Source organism: Pan paniscus, chromosome 1 (genome assembly GCF_029289425.2).
Source record: "Pan paniscus chromosome 1, NHGRI_mPanPan1-v2.0_pri, whole genome shotgun sequence".
NCBI classification, from domain to species: Eukaryota; Metazoa; Chordata; class Mammalia; order Primates; family Hominidae; genus Pan; species Pan paniscus.
Window position 1 is genome coordinate 49,496,768 of NC_073249.2, and position 17,768 is coordinate 49,514,535.

The 17,768-nt window shown below is 40.7% G+C and overlaps 1 non-coding gene and 1 pseudogene across 1 annotated transcript; both read right to left on the reverse strand.

Moving 5' to 3' along the window:
• Positions 1-582: 582 nt before the first annotated feature.
• Positions 583-685, reverse strand: LOC112438310 (U6 spliceosomal RNA). Its single transcript, XR_003026764.1, has one exon. It is a non-coding gene; the product is annotated as a U6 spliceosomal RNA (small nuclear RNA).
• A 10,011-nt stretch (positions 686-10,696) lies between these two features.
• On the reverse strand, positions 10,697-17,083 carry LOC129394907 (cytochrome c oxidase subunit NDUFA4-like; annotated as a pseudogene).
• Positions 17,084-17,768: the final 685 nt, after the last annotated feature.

Below are 17,768 nucleotides of genomic sequence, written 5' to 3' on the forward strand. Positions count from 1 at the left end.
AAAAAAAAATAGCCAGGTATGGTGATATGCACCTGTAGTCTCAGCTACATGGGAAGCTGAGGTGGGAGGATTGCTTGAGCCTGGCAGGTGGAGGCTGCAGTGAGCTCTGATTGTACCACTGTACTCCAGTTTGGGTGACACAGCAAGATCCTGTCTCAAAAAAAGAAAAAAAAAAAAGAAAGAAATACCTTGTGGCAAACAGTTGTTTCTCAGTTTTTCTTTTCTCCTGATGCCTAGACTGAAAATTCTTTTCTTTCTCTTTAAGACAGAGTCTCACTCTGTCACCCAGGCTGGAGTGCAGTGGCGCAATCTTGGCTCACTGCAACCTCCACCTCCCGAGTTCAAGCGATTCTCCTGCCTCAGCCTCCTGAATAGCTGGGATTACAGGCGTGTGCCACCACTCTTGGCTAATTTTTGTCTTTTTAGTAGAGACAGGATTTCGCCATGTTGGTCAGGCTTGTCTTAAACTCCTGACCTCAAGTGATCCACCCACTACGACCTCCCAAAGTGCTGGGATTACAGGCATGAGCCCCTGAGCCTGGCCTCTTTTAAAATGTATATATTTTTACTTTATTTAAAAAATTTAATGTGGAATGCTTCATGAATTTGCGTGTCATCCTTGCGTAGGAGCCAAGCTAATTTTCTCTGTATCTTTCCAGTTTTAGTATGTATGCTGCCAAAGCAAAGCGATCACTAGACTGAAAATTCTGACAACAAATCTTAGTTGTGTTAATTATTTACATTGCTGAACACCTTTTAATATTATTAAAAAGGTATAACTTGGCCAGGTGCGGTGGCTGACGCCTGTAATCCCAGCACTTTGGGAGGTCCAGGCAGGTGGATCACCTGAGGTCAGGGGTTCGAGACCAGTCTGGCCAACATGGTGAAACCCCATCTCTAGTAAAAATATAAAAATTAGCTAGGCGTGGTGGTGGGTGCCTGTGATCCCAGCTACTTGGGAGGTTTAGGCAGGAGAATAGCTTGAACCCAGGAGACGGAGGTTGCAGTGAGCCGACACGGTGCCACTGCCTTCCTGCCTGGGCGACAAAGGGAGACTCCGTCTCTAAATAAATAAATAAATAAATAAATAAATAAATAAATGTATGTATAACTCTGACTGGGCACAGTGGCTCAGTCCTATAATCTGAGAACTTCAGAAGGCTGAGGTGGGCAGATCACTTGAGGCCAAGAGTTCGAGACCAGCCTGGCCAACATGGCAAAACACCGTCTGTAATAAAAATAAAAAAATTAGTAGCGCGTGGTGGTGGGTGCCTGTAGTCCCAGCTACTTGAGATGCTGAGGCAGGATAATCGCTTGAACTGGGGAGGCGGAGGTTGTAGTGAGCTGAGATCGTGTCACTGCACTCCAGCATGGGCAACAGAGTGAGACTCTGTCACACACACACACAAAAAGTATAACTCTGTGGCTAAATACTATATTAGGCTGAAATTTTGTATGGCCGTTTTCATTAGTGTAGTTATGATAATATCATATTTAATAATATGCTTATGTCTACTGAAGAATTAATTTTGCTAGTATGTATATATACTCAATGCTATAGTTATTTGGTAACATTTTCTTGCCGATATGCATTTTATCTTTTCAGCAAGCATTAATCTTCTATTTTCATTTCCTATGACCCTCAAATAGTGTTAGCCAAGTTGTCAGCTGTTTATTAACATCCTAGTATTCATTCATTTCTTTCTTTGATCATTTAAATACCTTTTTGTGAAAGACATAGGGAGGAGGATATAAAGAAATGTAAGATTAGGGTGCTTCCAAGATGGCCAAATAGGAACAGCTCCAGTCTACAGCTCCCAGCGTGAGCGACGCAGAAGACAGGTGATTTCTGCATTTCCAACTGAGGTACTGGGTTCATCTCACTGGGGCTTGTTGGACAGTGGGTGCAGGACAGTGGGTGTAGTGCACTGAGCGTGAACTGAAGCAGGGCAAGGCATTGCCTCACCCGGGAAGCGCAAAGAGTCAGGGAATTCCCTTTCCTAGCCAAGCAAAGCTGTGACAGATGGCACCTGGAAAATCAGGTCACTCCCACCCTAATACTGCGCTTTTCCAATGGTCTTAGCAAACGGCACACTAGGAGATTATATCCCGTGCCTTGCTCAGAAGGTCCCACGCCCACAGAGCCTCACTCACTGTTAGCACAGCAGTCTGAGATCGAACTGCAAGGCAGCAGCGAGGCTTGGGGAGGGGCGCCCGCCATTGCTGAGGCTTGAGTAGGTAAACAAAGTGGCTGGGAAGCTCGAACTGGGTGGAGCCCATTACAGCTCAAGGAGGCCTGCCTGCCTCTGTAGACTCCACCTCTGGGGGCAGTGCATAGCCAAACAAAAGGCAGCAGAAACCTCTGCAGACTTAAATATCCCTGTCTGACAGCTTTGAAGAGAGTAGTAGTTCTCCCAGCACACAGCTGGAGATTTGAGAGTGGACAGACTGCCTCCTCAAGTGGGTCCCTGACCGCCGAGTAGCCTAACTGGGAGGCACCCCCAGTGGGAGCAGACTGACACCTCACATGGCCGGTTACCCCACTGAGATGAAACTTCAGAGGAATGATCAGGCAGCAACATTCGCTGTTCAGCAATATTCGCTGTTCTGCAGCCTCCGCTGCTGATACCCAGGCAAACAGGGTCTGGAGCGGACCTCCAGCAAATTCCAACAGGCCTGCAGCTGAGGGTCCTGTCTGTTAGAAGGAAAACTAACCAACAGGAAGGACATCCACACCAAAAACCCATCTGTACGTCACCATGATCAAAGACCAAAGGTAGATAAAACCACAAATATGGGGAAAAAACTGAGCAGAAAAACGGAAAATTCTAAAAATCAGAGCGCCTCTCCTCCTCCAAAGGAACGCAGCTCCTCACCAGCAACGGAACAAAGCTGGACAAAGAATGACTTTGATGAGTGGATAGAAGAAGGCTACAGATGATCAAACTTCTCCGAGCTAAAGGAGGAAGTTTGAACCCATGGCAAAGAAGTTAAAAACCTTGAAAAAAGATTAGATGAATGGCTAACTAGAATAAACAATAGAGAAGTCCTTAAATGACCTGATGGAGTTGAAAACCATGGAACGAGAACTACGTGACGAATGCACAAGCATCAGTAGCCGATGCGATCAACTAGAAGAAAGGGTATCAGTGATGGAAGACCAAATTAATGAAATGAAGTGAGAAGAGAAGTTTAGAGAAAAAAGAATAAAAAGAAATGAAAAAAGCCTCCAAGAAATATGGGACTATGTGAAAAGACCAAATCTATGTCTGATTGGTGTACCTGAAAGTGACGGGGAGAATGGAACCAAGTTGGAAGACACTCTGCAGGATAGTATCCAGGAGAACTTCCCCAACCTAGCAAGGCAGGCCAACATTCAAATTCAGGAAATACCGAGAACGCCACAAAGATACTCCTCGTGAAGAGCAACTCCAAGACACATAAATGTCAGATTCACCAAAGTTGAAATGAAGGAAAAAATGTTAAGGGCAGCCAGAGAGAAAGGTCGGGTTACCCACAAAGGGAAGCCCATCAGACTAACAGCTGATCTCTCGGCAGAAACTCTACAAGCCAGAAGAGAGTGGGGGCCAGTATTCAACATTCTTAAAGAAAAGAATTTTCAACCCAGAATTTCATATCCAGCCAACTAAGCTTCATAAGTGAAGGAGAAATAAAATCCTTTACAGACAAGCAAATGCTGAGAGATTTTGTCACCACCAGGCCTGCCCTAAAAGAGCTCCTGAAGGAAGCACTAAACATGGAAAGAAACAACCAGTACCAGCCACTGCAAAAACATGCCAAAGTGTAAAGACCATCAAGGCTACGAAGAAACTGCATCAACTAATGAGCAAAATAACCAGCTAACATCTTAATGACAGGATCAAATTCACACATAACAATATTAACCTTAAATGTAAATGGGCTAAATGCTCCAATTAAAAGACACAGACTGGCAAATTGGATAAAGAGTCAAGACCCATCAGTGTGCTGTATTCAGGAAACCCATCTCACATGCAGAGACACACATAGGCTCAAAATAAAGGGATGTAGGAGGATCTACCAAGCAAATGGAAAACAAAAAAAGGCAGGGGTTGCAATCCTAGTCTCTGATAAAACAGACTTTAAACCAACAAAGATCAAAAGAGACAAAGAAGGCCATTACATAGTGGTAAAGGGATCAATTCAACAAGAAGAGCTAACTCTCCTAAATATATATGCACCCAATACAGGAGCACCCAGATTCATAAAGGAAGTCCTTAGAGACCTACAAAGAGACTTAGACTCCCACAAAATAATAATGGGAGACTTTAACACCCCACTGTCAACATTAGACAGATCAACGAGACAGAAAGTTAACAAGGATATCCGGGAATTGAACTCAGCTCTGCACCAAGTGGACCCAATAGACATCTACAGAACTCTCCACCCCAAATCAACAGAATATACATTCTTTTCAGCACCACACCACACCTATTCCAAAATTGACCACATAGTTGGAAGTAAAGCACTCCTCAGCAAATGTAAAAGAACAGAAATTATAACAAACTCTCTCCCAGACCACAGTGCAATCAAACTAGAACTCAGGATTAAGAAACTCACTCAAAACCACTCAACTACATGGAAACTGAACAACCTGCTCCTTAATGACTACTGGGTACATAACGAAATGAAGGCAGAAATAAAGATGTTCTTTGAAACCAGTGAGAATAAAGACACAACATACCAGAATCTCTGGGACACATTTAAAGCAGTGTGTAGAGGGAAATTTATAGCACTAAATGACCACAAGAGAAAGCAGGAACGATCTAAAATTGAAACCCTAACATCACAATTAAAAGAGCTAGAGAAGCAAGAGCAAACACATTCAAAAGCTAGCAGAAGACAAGAAATAACTAAGATCAGAGCAGAACTGAAGGAGATAGATACACAAAAAACCCTTCAAAAAATCAATGAATCCAGGAGCTGACTTTTTGAAAAGAGCAACAAAATTGATAGACCGCTAGCAAGACTAATAAAGAAGAAAAGAGAGAAGAATCAAAGAGATGCAATAAAAAATGATAAAGGGGATATCACCACGGATCCCACAGAAATACAAGCTACCATCAGAGAATACTATAAACACCTCTACGCAAATAAACTAGAAAATCTAGAAGAAATGGATAAATTCCTCAACACATACACCCTCCCAAGACTAAACCAGGAAGAAGTTGAATCTCTGAATAGACCAATAACAGGCTCTGAAATTGAGGCAATAATTAATAGCTTACCAACCAAAAAAAGTCCAGGACCAGATGGATTCACAGCTGAATTCTACCAGAGGTACAAGGAGGAGCTGGTACCATTCCTTCTGAAACTATTCCAATCAATAGAAAAAGAGGGAATCCTCCTTAACTCATTTTATGAGGCCAGCATCATCCTGATACCAAAACCTGGCAGAGACAGAACAAAAAAAGAGAATTTTAGACCAATATCCCTGATGAATATCAATGCAAAAATCCTCAATAAAATACTGGCAAACCAAATCCAGTAGCCATCAAAAGCTTATTTACCATGATCAAGTGGGCTTCATCCCTGGGATGCAAGGCTGGTTCAACATATGCAAATCAATAAACGTAATCCAGCATATAAACAGAACCAAAGACAAAAAACATGATTATCTCAATAGATGCAGAAAAGGCCTTTGACAAAAGTCAATAGCCCTTCATGCTAAAAACTCTCAATAAATTAGGTATTGATGAGACGTATCTCAAAATAATAAGAGCTATTTATGACAAACCCACAGTCAATATCATACTGAATGGGCAAAAACTGGAAGCATTCCCTTTGAAAACTGGAATAAGACAGGGATGCCCTCTCTCACCACTCCTATTCAACATAGTGTTGGAAGTTCTGGCCAGGGCAATCAGGCAGGAGAAAGAAATAAATGGTATTCAATTAGGAAAAGAGGAAGTCAAATTGTCCCTGTTTGCAGTTGACATGATTGTATATTTAGAAAACCCCATTGTCTCAGCCCAAAATCTCCTTAAGCTGATAAGCAACTTCAGCGAAGTCTCAGTATACAAAATCAATGTGCAAAAATCACAAGCATTCTTATACACCAATAACAGACAAACAGAGAGCCAAATCATGAGTGAACTCCCATTCACAATTGCTTCAAAGAGAATAAAATACCTAGGAATCCAACTTACAAGGGACATGAAGGACCTCTTCAAGGAGAGCTACAAACCACTGCTCAATGAAATAAAAGAGGATACAAACAAATGGAAGAACATTCCATGTTCATGGGTAGGAAGAATCAATATCGTGAAAATGGCCATACTGTCCAGGGTAATTTATAGATTCAATGCTGTCCCCATCAAGCTACCAATGACCTTCTTCACAAAATTGGAAAAAACTACTTTAAAGTTCATATGGAACCAAAAAAGAGCCCACATTGCCAAGTCAATCCTAAGCCAAAAGAACAAAGCTGGAGGCATCACGCTACCTGACTTCAAACTATACTACAAGGCTACAGTAACCAAAACAGCATGGTACTGGTACCAAAACAGAGATATAGACCAATGGAACAAAACAGAGCCCTCAGAAATAATACCACACATCTACAAGCATCTGATCTTTGACAAACCTGACAAAAACAAGCAATGGGGAAAGGATTCCCTCTTTAATAAATGGTGCTGGGAAAACTGGCTAGCCATATGTAGAAAGCTGAAACTGGATCCCTTCCTCACACCTTATACAAAAATTAATTCAAGATAGATTAAAGACTTACATGTTAGACCTAAAACCATAAAAACCCTAGAAGAAAACCTAGGCAATACCATTCAGGACATAGGCATGGGCAGGGACTTCATGTCTAAAACACCAAAAGCAATGGCAACAAAAGCCAAAATTGACAAATGGGTTCTAATTAAACTAAAGAGCTTCTGCACAGCAAAAGAAACCACCATCAGAGTGAACAGGCAATCTACAGAATGGGAGAAAATTTTTGCAATCTACTCATCTGACAAAGGGCTAATATCCAGAATCTGCAGTGAACTCAAATTTACAAGAAAAAAAACAAACAACCCCATCAAAAAGTGGGCAAAGGATATGAACAGACACTTCTCAAAAGAAGACATGTATGCAGCCAACAGACACATGAAGAAATGCTCATCATCACTGGCCATCAGAGAAATGCAAATCAAACCACAATGAGATACCATGTCACACCAGTTAGAATGGCGATCATTAAAAAGTCAGGAAACAACAGGTGCTGGAGAGGATGTGGAGAAATAGGAACACTTTTACACTGTTGGTGGGTCTGTAAACTAATTCAACCATTGTGGAAGTCAGTGTGGCGATTCCTCAGGGATCTAAAACTAGAAATACCATTTGACCCAGCCATCCCATTACTGGATATATACCCAAAGGATTTAAATCACGCTGTTATAAAGACAAATGCACATGTATGTTTATTGCGGCACTATTCACAATATCAGAGACTTGGAACCAACCCAAATGTCCAACAATGATAGACTGGATTAAGAAAATGTGGCACATATACACCATGGAATACTATGCAGCCATAAAAAATGATGAGTTCATATCCTTTGTAGGGACATGGATGAAGCTGGAAACCATCATTCTCAGCAAACTATCACAAGGAGAAAAAACCAAACACTGCATTTTCTCACTCATGGGTGGGAATTGAACAATGAGAACACTTGGACACAGGAAGGGGAACATCACACACCGGGGCCTGTTGTGGGGTGGGGGGAGGGGGGAGGGATAGCATTAGGAGATATACCTAATGTTAAATGATGAGTTAATGGGTGCAGCACACCAACATGGCACATGTATACATATGTAACAAACCTGCACGTTTTGCATATGTACCCTAGAACTTAAACTATAATGAAAAAATTAAAAAAAAAGAAAACCACAAAAAAAAAATAAAAAAATAATAAAAAAGAAATGTAAGATTAGGATCCTTGGTTCTTGGAGTTCATAGTTAAGTTTTAGACACTTGTAAATTTTAATTTAAATTTAATTTTTAATTTTTTTTTTTACAGAGATGGGGTCTCACTACATTGCCCAGGCTGGTCTCAAACTCCTGTGCTCAACAATCCTCCCTCATCAGTCTACCAAAGTGCTGAGATTACAGGCATGAGCCACCATGTCCAGCCGACACTTGTAAATTAAATAGCAGTGTAAGGTAGTATATAATTAAATATTCTGTTTGTGGCAGATAGTAAGCTTTGAGACTTCACAGGAGAGGGTCATGAAGCTGGGTTTCTGGTGGTTGAGAAAATTTTTATGGAGAAGTGACTTAAACTGGGTCTTGAAGCACAAACAAAATTTAAACAGTTGGAGAGGAGGAGGCCAAGTCAGGCTGGAAAGGGAGCAGGTTGAAATGAGCCGATACATGTGGAAATAATATGGAGTTCATCCTGAAGAGAATGGAGCTTGCATTGGGAAGTAATAAGGTTAGTATAGTGGGTTGTGGTTAGATAAAAAGGGCCTTGAAAATTCCTAAGGATTTGATTCTGTGGAAAATGGGTTTTGGAAGAGCAAGTGACAGAATAGTTTAAGAAACTGAATCCAGGCTGGGCATGTTGGCCCACACCTGTAATCCCAGTGCTTTGGGAGGCCGAGGCAGGTGGATCACCTGAGGTCAGGAACTGGAGACCAGCCTGGCCAACATGGTGAAACCCCATTTCTACTAAAAATACAAAAATTAACTGGGCATGGTGGTGCATGCCTGTAATCTCAGCTGCTCAGGAGACTGAGGCAGGAGAATTGCTTGAACCTGGGAGGCAGAGGTTGCAGTGAGCCAAGGTCACACCACTGGACTCCAATCTGGGGGACAGAGTGATACTCTGTTTCAAAAAAAAGAAAAAAAAAAAAAAAGAAAATGAGTCTGGTGATAACGTGCAGTACAATACAGTGGTGAAGGGTCTGGGTGCTGAATGAATTAGGCACACTGCCTTGGCTATTTATTTGCTGTGTAAACTTGGCGAGTAATTTATTCATTCTGGGCCTTATTTCTCTCATTTAAAAAATTGATTTTTTTGATTTTTAAAATGATTTATTTAATTTTTAAATGGACAAATTGTACATTTTCATGGGCTACATAGTGATGTTTCAATAAATATAGTGTATAGTGATCAGATCAGGATAATTGGCATATCCATCATCTCAAACATTTACCATTTCTTTGTACTGGGGACATTCGATATCCTCTTTCTAGGTATTTGAAACTATATAACATATTATTGTTAACTGTAGTCATCCTACAGTGGAATAGAACACTAGAACTTATTCCTCCTATCTAGCTGTAATTTTGCATCCTTTAACAAATCCTTACTTATCCCTCCCTATTCATCCTTTTTCCATCCCTTTGCCAGCCTGTGGTAACCTCAGTCCTACTTATTACTTCTATGAGATCAACTTTTTTAGCTTCTACATGTGAGTGAGAACATGTGATGTGTGACTTTCTGTTTCTGGCTCATTTCACATGGCAGGATTTCCTCCAGTTCCATCTATGTTGCCACGAATGACAGGATTTCATTCTTTTTTATGGCTGAATAGTATTCCATTGTGCATATATCCCACATTTACTTTATTTGTTCATCTGTTGTTGGACACCTAGGTTGATTCAATAATTTGGCTATTGCGAATATGGCTGAAATAAACATGGGAGCGCAGACTTCTCTTTGATATAATGATTTCCTTTCCTTTCGATAAATGCCCAACTGGGGGATTGCTGGATCATACAGTAATTCTGTTTGTAGTTTTTTGAGGAAGCTCCATACTGTTCTCCACAGTGGGTGTGCTCATTTACATTTTCACCAACAGTGTGTGACAGTTCCCTTTTCTCTACTTCCTCACCCTCATTTATCATTTTTTGTCTTTTTGACAATAGCTGTCCTAACTGGGGTGAGAAAAAAAATTTCATTTTTAATTGTGATTAAAAAACACTGCTCCTTTATTTTTGAAATGGAGGTATTAAATAATAACACCACCTATCTCTAGAGCTATTGTGAGGAGTGAATGAGGTGAATTATGTAAAACACTTGTTACTTACAGAAATGCCTGGTGCATAGTAATCCTTCAAGGTACACATAGCAAAAAATTTTATCTGAAAGGGAAGAGATTAAAGAGAACAAGACAGGGAAGATGATTATAAATTGGTTGAGTTGGTCAACTAGCGTTTTCCTTATAAATAGCTCCATGGTTACTTTTGTCATATTGTATTATTTATATGTCTGATTTGAACTCATTGAAGGCAAGAAGTAACTCCAATTATAGACTGGTGTAGGATATATAACTAGTAGACGGGTTCAGGACATGTAATGTGCATACAGTAAATGCTTGTTTAATCCATATTGAGATATGGACTCAGGTGATCAGAGTCCACAGAAAGGGATGAATAAAATAGACCTGATGAGGGAAGAATTAGTTATCCTTAAACAATCGAAGCTGAGAGGGGAGAGGCAAAAAGAACAGCAGAGATGGTTCCAGGGTTTTGACTTGAGTAACATAAAATGATGACATTTTTACAGAAGAAGGGAAGTCAGCAAATAATGAGTTTTGGAGATAAAATAGTGAGTTTGATTTTATTGCAGTTACTTCAAAGTGAGTCAGTCATTAATTTATTTATTCAACAAATATGATTGAGTTTTTACCATGTGTGATCAGGTACTTTGTCCACATTATCTTTATAACATAAAATAGTGTGTGCAGGTCAGGAGTAGTAGCTCACACCTGTAATCCCAGCACTTTGGGAGGTGGAGGCAGGAGGATCACCTGAGGTCATGAGTTCAAGACCAGCCTGGCCAACATGATGAAACCCCGTCTCTATTAAAAATACAAAAAAATTAGCCAGGCATGGTGGCATGCACCGGTAATCCCAGCTACTTGGAAGGCTAAGGCAGGACGCTCACTTGAACCTGAGAGGCGAAGGTTGCAGTGAGCCAAGATTGTGCCATTGCACTCTAGCCTGGGTGATAGAGCAAGACTCCATCTCGAAAAGAAAAAATAGTGTATGCCTTTCCTGTTATGCATTTGTCAGTTTCTTCCTCCTTTTTGCTTTCTTTCAGTTTCCTTTTGTTTTAATTGTCAGAAAAATGGGTTTCTTTTTTCCTTTTTTTTTAAGTTTCAGATATTTATTAATCAGTGTGATCTCCAACACATCAACATGATTTCATGCATTTAGAGGAGAAATATTTCCTACATAAGTGGAAAATTTTGTGAGTGGCTTCTGGAAAACCTTCATTCTAAGCAGCTTTATGGTGAAATATTTTATTTAGAAATCTGGACCTCTGGCCAGGCACAGTGGCTCATGCCTTAATCCTAGCACTTTGGGAGGCTGAGGCAGGAGGATCACTTGAGGTTAGGAGTTTGAGACCAGCCTGGCCAACATGGTGAAACGCCATCTCTACTAAAAAATACAAAAATTAGCCAGGTGTGGTGGTGCATGGCTATAGTCCCAGCTACTCTGTAGGCTGAGGCATGAGAATCACTTGAACTGGGAGGTAGAGGTTGCAGTGAGCCAAGATCGCGTCACTGCACTCCATCCTGGGCGACAGAGCGAGACCCTATCTCAAAAACAAAAAACAAAAACAAAAACAAAAACAACAACAAAAAAAGAAATCTGGACCTTCTTCAGTTTGTGATAATCCACATTCACTGAATAGAGCTTGTATCAATCATTGGGACCCAGTTTGTTCCAGTGTTCTGGGTTATGGTTTCTGTCTCAATTAACACCTGGATTGAACAATGCCAGATGCAAGACATCCAGTGTTGCTCCAGTACCTCCAGCTTCAATAAATTCAAGGAGAGGGATTAACCTCAGGTGCTTCTTTGCCTGACTGAGGATCTGGCAGAGCATGTTTGCAGTAGAGGCCTCCTATTGGAAAGGACAGAACTAGCCTAGCTATTCGGCCCTGGACTAGGGAGTGTCTCATCTTTTTCTTATAATTGTTTTCTTGCATTTCTTCTCTCTCTTTGGTTTCAATACTATAGTAGTTCTGCTGTCTGTTAGTATATGAATTGCCTCTAACACATTTGCTGCTCTCTCTTTCCTTACCTTGCTCATTTTCCTTCTCGATATTTTCTGGTAACCCGTGAAATCAAGGGTTCTCGAGCCCATGGTGCACCCCCTTCTTAAGAGCTGACTTTTGAGCAGTGAATGTGAAGGTGGTAATTGCAATTTAGTAGGGTTCTGTGTGTAGAGAGGTTCTACCCAGTTTCTCTTGGATCTTGAACCAAAGAATGATTCCTTTGGAGCATGTTGATCATTTTCAGACTGGCTTCTAACTACCTAGGATAACTTAGGTTATGGTGAGATGAGAGAGGTATGAGTTTAACTGTAACACAATCAGATCAGTTTTAGATAAAGCCAAGAAGACTTAATGAGTTGTGCTTCACAGAAAAATTTCTGTGTAGGAGAGCATTTTGTTTTCAGGTGAATATTAACATTGGCCAGCATAAGCCAGGTGTATGGAAAAGAACACTGGATCAGGAATCAGAACATCCAGGCACATTAATTCTGAGAGCTGAATTTATAATCTTTTGTTATTCCCATTCACTGCTGATATGGTTTGGCTCTGTGTCCCTACCCAAACCTCATCTCAAATTGTAATCCTCACGTATAGAGGGAGGGAAGTGATTGGATAATGGGGGTGGTTTCCCCCATGCTGTTCTCATGATAGTGAGTTAATTCTCATGAGATCTGATGGTTCTATAAATGATAGTTTTTCTTGGGCTCTCACACGCTGTCTCCTCTGCTGCCTTGTGAAGAAGTTGCCTGCTTCCCCTTTCCCCTTCCAACATGATTGTAAGTTTCCTGAGGTCTTCCAGCCATGCGGAACTGTGAGTCAATTAAACCTCCTTTCCTTATAAATTACCCAGTCTCGGGTATGTCTTTACAGCAGTGTGAGAACGGACTAATACAACTGCTTTTTTTTTTTTTTTTTTTTTACAGAGCCTTACTCTGTCACCCAGGCTGGAGTGCAGTGGCGTGATCATGGCTCACTGCAGCCTTGACCTCTCAGGCTCAAGTGATTCTCCTGCCTCAGTCTTCCTTGTAGTTGGGACTACAGGCACATGCCACCATGCTGAGATAATTTTTGCATTTTTTGTAAAGATGGGGTTTCTCCATGTTGCCCAGGCTGGTATTGAACTCCTAAGCTCAAGTGATCTTCCAGCCTTGGCCTCCCAAAGTGTTAGGATTACAAGCATGAGCCACCACACCTGGCCTCCCATTCAGTGTTTTACCGTGATTTACTTTGAGTAAAACCAAGTAGAATTGAAACTTGAGTAATTTCCAATTGGCGATGGTTGAGTCAGGAGCAGTACTGAGATTTATTTTGCTAAGCAAACACTTAATTTGCAGAAAACACACATTAAATATGTAAATAAAACTAGGAGGCAGGAAGAGATTTTTAAGTTGTTCAACAGAATAAAATATTTTGAGGCACTTAAAAAATTCCACAAAGCATTTCAGAAGCACGATTTATGCATGGATAATTTACGTGCTAATTGTAATTCAAAATCTTCTCACTAAACTAATTCTCTAAAGATCTCTACCAGGTTATTTTTTTTTCCTCTGGATTAGTTTATGTTGTTTGTACCTGAACAGAATAAAAGTGAACTTCAAGAATGTTTATAATTCAGATACTTCACAAATTCCAATTGTTTCTCATCTTGAATTAATGAAGTTTTATATGGGTTATTTCCATCTTATTTCAAAAAGCTCCCAAAACAAGGATTTCTACAGGAAATATGTTGCCCCCCCCAACACATATTTAAGTTTAGACATTCCCAAATTTCTCTGTTTAGAATCCTGCTTTAAAAATTTTGAAGAAATGTTTAAATTCATAAAAACACATAAAATTATTTTTAGTAGGTTGGATCATTTTTCCTACTTCTCACTTCTTCCAGTTACGGATTATATAGCCAAGCCTTTGCTGTGTGACTTTTCAGTCCCTCCTACATTAAGCGGAGGACATGTATTTTCTTCTCTCATTGATTTACTTTGGCCAATGGAGTCCAATATTTTATTCAGACAAAATTTACATATTATAAAATTCACCACTTACAGTGTCCAATTCAGTGGATTTTAGCATGTTCACAATGTTGTGCATCCGTCACCACTATCTAATTCCAGAGCATTCTCATATTCCCAAAAAGGAACCACGTGCCCATTAGCAGTCACTCGCCATTCCTCCCTTCTCATACACCAACCACGTCTTTACAGATTTGATTAGTCTGAACATTTCATGTAAGTAGCATCATACACTATGTGGTTTTTTTGTGTCTGGCTTCTTTCACTCAGTACAATGTTTTTAAAGTTCGTCCATATTGTAGCATGTATCAGCACTTCATTTCTGTTTTTTCTTTTTTTGGTTTTTTTTTTTGAGACGGAGTTTTGCTCTTGTTGCCCAGACTGGAGTGCAATGGCATGATCTTGGCTCACTGCAACCTCTGCCTCCCAGGTTCAAGCGATTCTCCTGCCTCAGACTTCCAAGTAGCTGGGACTACAGGCATGTGCCACCATGCCTGGCTAATTTTGTGTTTTTAGTAGAGACGGGGTTTCACCATGTTGGCCAGATTGGTCTTGAACTCCTGACCTCAGGTGATCCACCCACCTTGGCCTCTCAAAGTGCTGGGATTACAGGTGTGAGCCACCACGCTGGCCACTTCATTTCTTTTTATGGAAAAATAATATCCTGTTTTATGGACATGCCACGTTTATGCATTCATCAGCTGATAGATGTATGGGTTATTTCTACTGTTTGGCTGTTATGATAATGCTGCCATGAACGTTTGTGTACAAATTTGTATATATGTTTTCATTTCTCTCTTTGGTATATACCTATGAGTAGAATTGGGTCATATGGTAACTCTTTTACATTTTAAGGAACTATGAATCTGTTTTCCAGAGTAGATGAAGTATTTTACATTCCTATTAGCAGTGTAAGAGGGTTCCAATTTCTCCACATCCTTGTCAACACACATTATTGTCTGTCATTTTGATTGTAGCCATCCTAGTGGGTGTTCAGTTGTATCTTATTGTGGCTTTGATTTTCCTTTCCCTAATGGCAAATGGGGAATGATGTTGAACTTGTAATGATTTTTTTTTTTTTTTTTTTTGAGACGGAGTCTCATTCTGTTGCCCAGGCTGGAGTGCAGTGTCTCACTACAGGCTGGAGTCTCGGCTCACTGCAACCTCCACCTCCCAGGTTCAAGCGATTCTTCTGCCTTAGCCACCCAAGTATCTGGGACTACAGGTGTGCGCCACCACACCCGGCTACTTTTTGTATTTTTATTAGAGACGAGATTTTACCATGTTGGCCAGGCTAGTCTCAACCTCCTGGCCTCAAGTGATCTGCCTGCCTTGGCCTCCGAAAGTACTGGGAATATAGGCGTGAGCCACCGTGCCCAGCCCTGTGGCAGAATCTTAATGGCTGTGATGTGAGCAAAGGTTTTAAATCTTCCTCTGATTTGCCCTGGTTCCTTGTGCTTCTGCCAACTACCCTGAGAACATGCTCTGAGCAGATGCTAGTCCAGGGAGCACGAGGAGGCATGTGGAGCTGACCTGAACACAACCCACAGTCTGCAGTCAAGACCAGCCAACCTTCCACACCCTGGAGCAAGAAAAACACATGGTTGACCTTATATGCCACTGAGAAATGGGGGCTGTAACACAATATTAGCACAAACAGGTGTAAAACATATATATGGTTTAAAAAATATTAAGGAACATTGGCTGGACATGGTGGCTCACGTTTGGGTAATTCCAGCACTTTGGGAGGCCGAGTTGGATGGATCACCTGAGGTCAGGAACTTGAGACCAGCCTGGCCAACACGGTGAAACCCCCATCTTTACTAAAAATACAAAAATTACCTGGGCATAGTGGCACCCACCTGTAATCCCAGCTACTTGGAAGGCTGAGGCAGGAGAATCACTTGAACTCAGGAGAATCACTTAAACTCGGGAAGTGGAGGTTGCTGTGTACTGAGATCACACCACTGCACTCTAGCATAGGTGACAGAGCAAGACTTTGTCTAAAAAAAAAAAAAAAAAAAAATTAAGGAACACTTCTGTAATTGCTATCCAAATGGAGAAAAAGAACAATGCCAGTATCTTAAAAGTCTCCTGTATGCCCCTCCCCAAACACATTCCTCTTTAGTGATCCCTAAATATTATACAGTATTTTCATTTTGTCTTTATGTAAATTGAATCACACTATATGTAATTTTTTCATTTTTCATCTATTACAGGCTGTTACTAATAATGCTCTTATGAACATTCTTATAGTATGGTACGGGACAGGGCATATAACTATGACTGAAATTGTAAAGGTAAAGGACATATACATTTTCAACATTACTAGGCAATGCCAAATGTTTTTCAAAGTGGTTGCACTAAATCACACCCCCACCAGCAGTGCAGGGGAGTTCTGTACCTCCCTTGCTGGCCATACTTGGTGGTGGTAGAAATTTAAATTTATGTTACTCTTGGTGGGTGTGTAATAGAATATTATTGTGGGTTATTTTGCATTTCTGTCATTATTCATGATGTAAGTATCTTTTTTTTTTTTTTAAGATGGAGTTTCCCTCTTGTTGCCCAGGCTGGAGTACAATGGTGCGATCTCGGCTCACCACAACCTCTGCCTCCCACTTTCAAGCCATTCTCCTGCTTCAGCCTCTGGAGTAGCTGGGATTATAGGCATGAGCCACAACACCTGGCTAATTTTGTATTCTTAATAGAGACGAGGTTTCTCCATGTTGGTCAGGCTGGTCTTGAACTCCCGACCTCAGGTGATCCTCCCACCTTGGCCTCCCAAAGTGCTGGGATTACAGGTGTGAGCCACTGCACCCATCCTCTTTTAACCTTTCTTTATGGAGCCTATTTTATGTAGTTTAGCTAAATCATTTTGATTCCTTTTGTTTAAAGCCTTTTTACACTTTTGTCCCCTAAAATGGATAATGAAAAACTGTACACTCATTCATTCATTGATTTATTTTACAAGTATTTATGGAGTAGAGATGAACCTAAACCCTCTTATTAAAGGACTTATTTGGAGTGTGAAACACAGACAATAAAAAGTTAAAAATAAACCCCCAAATCCCTCTTCCTCCACACCCCATCCTTCCACTAAAAAAACCCCTATAATTTCAGATAAGTGTTGGGAGACAAATCAGGGAAGGAGTGTAGAGAGTGACTGAACTGGCAGGCAATATTGAATAGCATGGACAGGAGGTGTTATTTGAGTAGAGGCCTGGATGATGTATAGAAGTCAGCCATGTCAAGAATAGGGGAAAGGACATTCTAGGCAGAGGAAGGGCCTGTGCAAATGCCCTGGAGCGGGACCAAGCTTGGTGTCTCTGCGGACTAGCAGGTCCCTGTGTCCAGAGTGTGTGAGGGAACTGGGGAGGAGATAGGCTGGATAAGTAGGAGGGGCTGAATTGTATGCAGTCTGACAGGCCATATGAAGGGGATTTGACGGTGTGAGAGGTTGTCCTGACCTGATTTCAAAGTGTGCTTGGTCTAAACCCAATAATATTTATTCTTATCCTTGATGTCTCTGTTTTCTCCTTTCCACTTTCTCTTTAACTTAGAGAACTTGTCTCTATATTAAAAATAAAAAAAGATGAATGTTATTAATAACACATGCCTAATGAAAGAATCTGAGTGCATATTCCTAGAATACACATATAAAATTTAAAACACTTAAAAATACTCAGATACATCAAAATAAATAAATAAATAAAATGAT